We start from the raw sequence: 6,000 nt of genomic DNA on the forward strand, positions 1-6,000 counted from the left end.
TTAATTTGTAATAAATTACCGCAGTTGATTTAGATGCTTTCGCCGTAGCTTTTATCTAATGTGCACTCAACAAATAGCCCATAATACTATATTATGACTATTTCCGATTTAGCCAAGCCACATATGCACATATGAACACATGTAAACACGGCCAAAAACACACGTAATCGCGTGAAAATATACACAGAACCATAGAAAATAAAATCTGTTAATGACAATAAAGTGTAAAAACATTAAATGCTGTAATTGTCGAGTGCATGGAAATGAAATTTGTAAAAACCCCAAACACAGCACATGTGTGTCCGTTGCCTTTCTCCCCCTCGATCCACCTTCCCCAATCTCAACTTATGCAATGTTGATATTGTATAATTTGCACAATGTGTCGCCCGTAGACCATCCGAGTTATGTTTGTTAATTTCCATGTTGTAAATAAATAATTAAATTACTTTGCTGGGAAATGCCTCATAATGGGCTCGACACCGGAAAGAGACCCAATAAAATACACAACACAGATATTAAGTTGTTTTTAATGTGCTCGAAATGCTGCCATCCTGTGGAACTCTGTGGGTTCTCTATGGGTTCTGCATCTGTATGGGGTTATGGCTCTGGGATTTCTACGAGGCTGTCTGTCACTGGGGGCCGGGCCATCATCATTCTGCCAACAAAATCGAATTACTTCCGTATGTTGTGGCATTGTGAGCACTAGCATTCATACATATATATATATGTATATATATCCCCAATTCATGCCGCACAACAACACGAGCAGCCGCCAGTGCAGCTCCATCTCGACACTTCACTTCACTTGTCCTTGTCATCCGTTACAGACCGCCCTTTGGCCCCAAGCCACCCCCCCCCCTTTTACTTCCACCCATATTTTACCCATATTTTCCCGTGCTTCCCCCGACTTTTCCCACCTCCCAACTTGTTGGACTTTTGTAACGGTTCTGGCACTGGCTGTTCATCAGGCTGCAGTCGCAGCAGTTCGGCTTACACACAATTTACAAAATAACCTCAATCCACCCACTCAATCTCGCATTCCCGCGCCCCGCTGGAAAACTGCGTCCCTGCCTCGCAGGGGCCCTTCACTCAGTCACTCAGTCAGCCGACTGGGAGAGTGTGTAAATTGTCTTGTGTAAATATGCAAATTTTTCTTATTTTCATACCCTGAAAGGGAGTCGCACTGCTGCAACAAGAACTTTACAAGCCTCTCAGGAAAATGCAGCCGCACTAGTACTGTTTTATGAAGTAAAACTAGTAACTTTGGTAAGCACTTTTTTGTAAGTGCTATTCAGAATATGCTCAACTGTATAGGAGTTGTATTAAACAAATGCGACTTTAAAAATATTTAAAGAGTTTATTCAGCATTTCCTTCAAGCAATTTTTTTCTACGAAGGAAATCCTTTGAGATGTATCTATTTATCTAATGAAATTTAAAATATAATTTTGCCAAATCATTATAAAAATTAATATATATACTCCCGATTTTTTCCTAATCCATTTAGTTTACAAGCTCTAACTTGATTTTCTGTTTCATAATAAGATTAACTGAAATATTATATACTCTTGCATCGTTTGAGTTCACATTTTTTAATTTAAAGTTGATATGGTCTGCTTTTTACTTTATTTTAACTCATATAATAAGAGTAACTTTCTTAAATCATCCTAATTTCTACCGAAATAGATTCCCATCTATTTTTAGGCACTTTTCGTGCAAGGGTATTAAGCGTATCGACTTCCTGGGGTGTATCCTGTCAATCCTGTTTTTATTGTCAACGTTGTTGTTATTGTCTGGAGTGTGGATAGGGATCGGGGGCGCTGTGGGCGGGGCGCTGGCAGTTCGTGTAAACAAACCAAGGCGTCGGATTAAAAAGTTTTGCATTACAAAGAGTTTTCGGTGGACGGACGATGGGGACGGAAGCTTGGGAAAATGTTTTGATTATTTAACTGCAAGTTACGATAAAACTAATTGCAATTACAAGCGGACTCTTTCCCTTTATGGCCCCTAATGAAATTGGCAATGCCAAGGCTGACGATTCAGCACAACTCAAATCAAACTCGGACGCAAACTTCGCACTGCAATTTTATTGGCCCGGTTCAATTTGAATGGTTTGCTTTCTTTGTTGGCCTCTGCATAAATTTTCCTCGGGCAATATTGATTTCCATTACAAATCCAATATTAAACTATGCCCCTGAGAGCGATTACTCGATTCCTACCGTTTTGCTTACTTACTTAAACCTTTTGTAACTCAACGAAATTGAGGACATGGCCAGGACACGGCCAGGATGCACCCGGCCCACAGATTTGTAGTTATTACAAAGGATCATTAAGAGCGTAGATATATTTTCCCTTTAGACTTGTCATTTAATCTCTGGAAATATTTACTACACATTCCTACCTCATAATTTGTCAAAATATTTTTGGGTGCCTTTAAAAACCAAATTTATGTTGGCCGGGGGAGATGTAAGAGTACTCAAATATATTATTGAATATAAATTGGTAACACGGATTAGCCAGTTTGCAATTGGCCTTGGTCTGCTGAACTTCTGAATAAACTGAATCAAATGCAGATGAAGTAAACTGATATTTGCTAATAAAATATAAGAAACTGAAATTTGAATTGTGCTCAGCCAACTTTAGGTTTTGTTGTAATTTAATTTGCTAGTTAAAAGTTTTCGAAGATTTTGTTGTTATAACTGAACCGAATGTTTCTTAGCAGTATAGTATTCTTGCAAAACACCTCAATGTGGTTTAGAAAAATAATTTATTGTAATTTAATTTAGGTATATCTTAATTCTGTCAGTAGATTCTATGATTTAATTTTCTAAAAATTCTTTGTAATTATTAAAGGTAAATAAGGACCATATATTTGTCTGACCTGTTATTAATTATTTTATACATCTGTACTGATGTGAATGGATGAATATTTTTTAAATGTGTTAACGTAGTGAATTTTCTTGCAGTACCATAGATATTAACTGCTTGGATACTCACTCAAATATTTTAATATATTTATTTTATATTAAAACTTGGAAACCCCAACGTTTTCGAACCTATCTAACATTTTTAAATATAAAACCTAATTGATAAACACGTACTTCATAATAGATAGCACATAGTGAGAATGCACTTTAAATATTTTTAGAACCCACATTATAAAATTTTCAAAAGACTTAGTTAAAATAAATATTTATACAAAGAAAATGAGCAAACAAATGTTTTTTTTTTAATATTGGTTTTGTACCTGTGCCCTTAACGTATTCCACAAAACCACTTAATACAATTTGAACAACATAAAATCTGCTCTCAGAAGAGCATATCACCTGCACTTTAAGTAACTTTACATAGGAATACCTGGCTCTTGTTGGCCGGGAACACAGACTCACCTGCTTTTATTTGACCTTATGCGGCTGCAACTTGTTGACTTTAATGAAAATGCACTCAGCAGAGGCTGACTGGCACACACAAAACGCTGGCACAACAAGTTAATATGTATTAGCTAGTCGCTAGTATGTCTGTAGTATCTTGGCTTAAAACGGCACTCGGTGAGACACCAACAGAAAAAAAAAGGACAAACAAAATCGGGCGGCACTCGCACACTCAAACGTACGCACACAGTTGCAAAACAAGTCAAGCGCGAAAGGACCGACTAAAACATGGCTAACATGTTTGGCTAATTGGCGTTTCTAGCGCCGATTTTTACAGCGCTCTAGCATTTATGTAAGCGGAATGTAAAACGCTTTACAGGACTTCAAAGTCTGGATTGGATTGGATTTGAATTGGAATGTTGTGGCAGGTCGTTCGGTATGTCGGCTGCTGATTTCCTTCGAAGGGATTGTGTGAGCTGTGCGTCCTTGCTGAAGGAGCCGCCGCGTCCAACTGACTGCTGCTGGATGTGCAAGCTGCGATTGTTGCAACGACTCTGCTGTCGCAGCACCAACGAAACGCAGCAGCAGCAGGCGCAGCACGGCGACAGCAGCAGCGTCAAAGGCAAAAGCAGCAGCAACACATAAACGCAGTACATGGTGGGTTCGGTGGAATACATATACATGCTCGTTGCTGCCGAAGTCCTTGCAGTCGAAGGGTTGTGTAGTTGCACTTGTAGTTGCTCGTGTTGCAACACACACAGCAGCAGCAGCAGCAGCAGCAACAGCAGCAACACGACATCAACTTCGGCCCACATTGTGCAATTGGCTTAGTTCCCAGTCAACAACTGGCCGCCTTTACAGTGCCCGTTTACAGCGAAGAGAAATGCTCTCGATATCCTTGGCTGCTTTCTCTCCGAGGATTTTCTCGAACAGCTGTTCGCGCTTGCCGGCTCTTATCAGTGAAATGGTAACAGCTCCTGTTAGCGTGCAAATGCACTTTTCTTTTCTTGGCTTTCCGCAGTGGCATTTCTTTTCGTTTCCTTCCTCTTCCTTGCCTTACTTTCATTTCCGTTCCTTTCGGTGGGGTTTGATTTATTATGTAAAAGTACAAGGACACTGCCACATACAGTGGGTACTCAATTAACTAGCTTTAGAAAACGAAAATATATATATTTTTAAAAAGGCAATGTTTACTTTAAGTAAATATTAATTGAATATAATATGATTTCAATACGAATAGCAAACATAAGTAGGCAACTTAACGTTAATAATTGATGAGTAGGGAAAACTAACAAACAATTTATCAAAAATGTATTAAATATATGCTTTCGCTACGATCCCGATTACAGGGTGTACACTGTACCTGCGGAGCTGCGTGTGCGTGCCAAGTGTTGGACAAACAAGCTGAGCACTAAAGCCGGAATACATTTGAGACTCTTGCAATCGACTTAATACGCCGCTAGAAGGGGGCACGATACGGCCTCATTGCCCCTACGGGAATGACAACCAATATGAAAATGGATTACCACAAAATGCAAATTGCGAAATGGCCAATTGATACCAGCGTCTAGCCACCTAATCGTCCGATTAAACCACCTTAAAATCGCAAAGCAGCCAGGCATTAATTACACGAAGTAAATACACCGACTCGGTTTACTCGGCAATGATAAAATCTATTATTAGAGAGGCCGAGTGGAAAGTTTTCCACCAACCAAGCCAACCAACGTTTGCTGTTGCCAACCGGCGTTGTTAGCAGAGCGCTGCTAAAGGACCTCTGTTAACTGGGCCGGCACGTGTTTCTCTCTCGCACGCACACAGCGAAGCGGATTTTTTGATTCTGTTTTGATTAATAGCTTCGTTGCAAGCTTATCAAGCGCCCACACACACACACACACACACACACACAAGCGCGCGGCCAGGAAGTGCAACAATGTCACGTGGCCGGCATTTGCCGAAGTCTCCTCTCGCCAGGACTCGCGCTCGCTCTCATTTCGAGTTGCCCCCATTTTCTCTCTCTGTAAGGCCTGCGCTGTTTACAGCAGTTAACTTTTTTCCAACGCCCTGCAATCGAACATGTTGCAACTATCCGTCTCTTTTGCGCATTTCCCCAGCCCATCGCAACAACAACAATAAACGAAAATAAACAAAAACAAATATAGCACGAGCAGCAAAAAATCGAGTATTACATAAGTCGGTGCTCCACCTACGCGAATTGGAATATAGTGCTGGCCCTATGTGACTGTCCTATATGAAAGATCGGGTATTTTGGTCGGTTCCTCGCTTTTGGCGAATGAAAACTGCGAAAATGCATTGTTCGTTTTAATTGCCAAGGAGCCGGACTTAACTGCCACCCAATGTGGCATGCATTTCGGGGGCTAAACGACAGACGAGGGGAATCACCGATTTGAAATTAGCCAGCAATGAAGCGTAATCAAAATATTATTTATTCATTTTTGTTTGCCATTCATCCGGGTTTGACCTCTTTATTCTTTCATCAATCCTTTTTCTTTGAAGCAACTACAAATTTCTTTTTTAATCATTAACTTGAAACAGTTCGTAGACTAAGTATACATAAATAAACAAATCGACCTAAATTGTGCTGGAATTAATTAAAATTAGAATTTCTGTTTT

General features: G+C 39.9%; 1 protein-coding gene across 8 annotated transcripts in view; it reads right to left on the reverse strand.

Moving 5' to 3' along the window:
* fru (fruitless) overlaps positions 1–3,861 on the reverse strand; it is a 131,314-nt gene extending 127,453 nt beyond the window's left edge. For all 8 annotated transcript variants that reach the window (NM_079673.3, NM_169816.2, NM_169817.2 and 5 more), the window contains exon 1: positions 3,388–3,861. The gene's annotated coding sequence lies outside the window, so the exon portion shown is untranslated. The remainder of the gene's footprint in view (positions 1–3,387) is intronic.
* Positions 3,862–6,000: the final 2,139 nt, after the last annotated feature.

The sequence above is a fragment of the Drosophila melanogaster genome, chromosome 3R, assembly GCF_000001215.4.
Source record: "Drosophila melanogaster chromosome 3R".
In the NCBI taxonomy this organism is placed as follows: Eukaryota; Metazoa; Arthropoda; class Insecta; order Diptera; family Drosophilidae; genus Drosophila; species Drosophila melanogaster.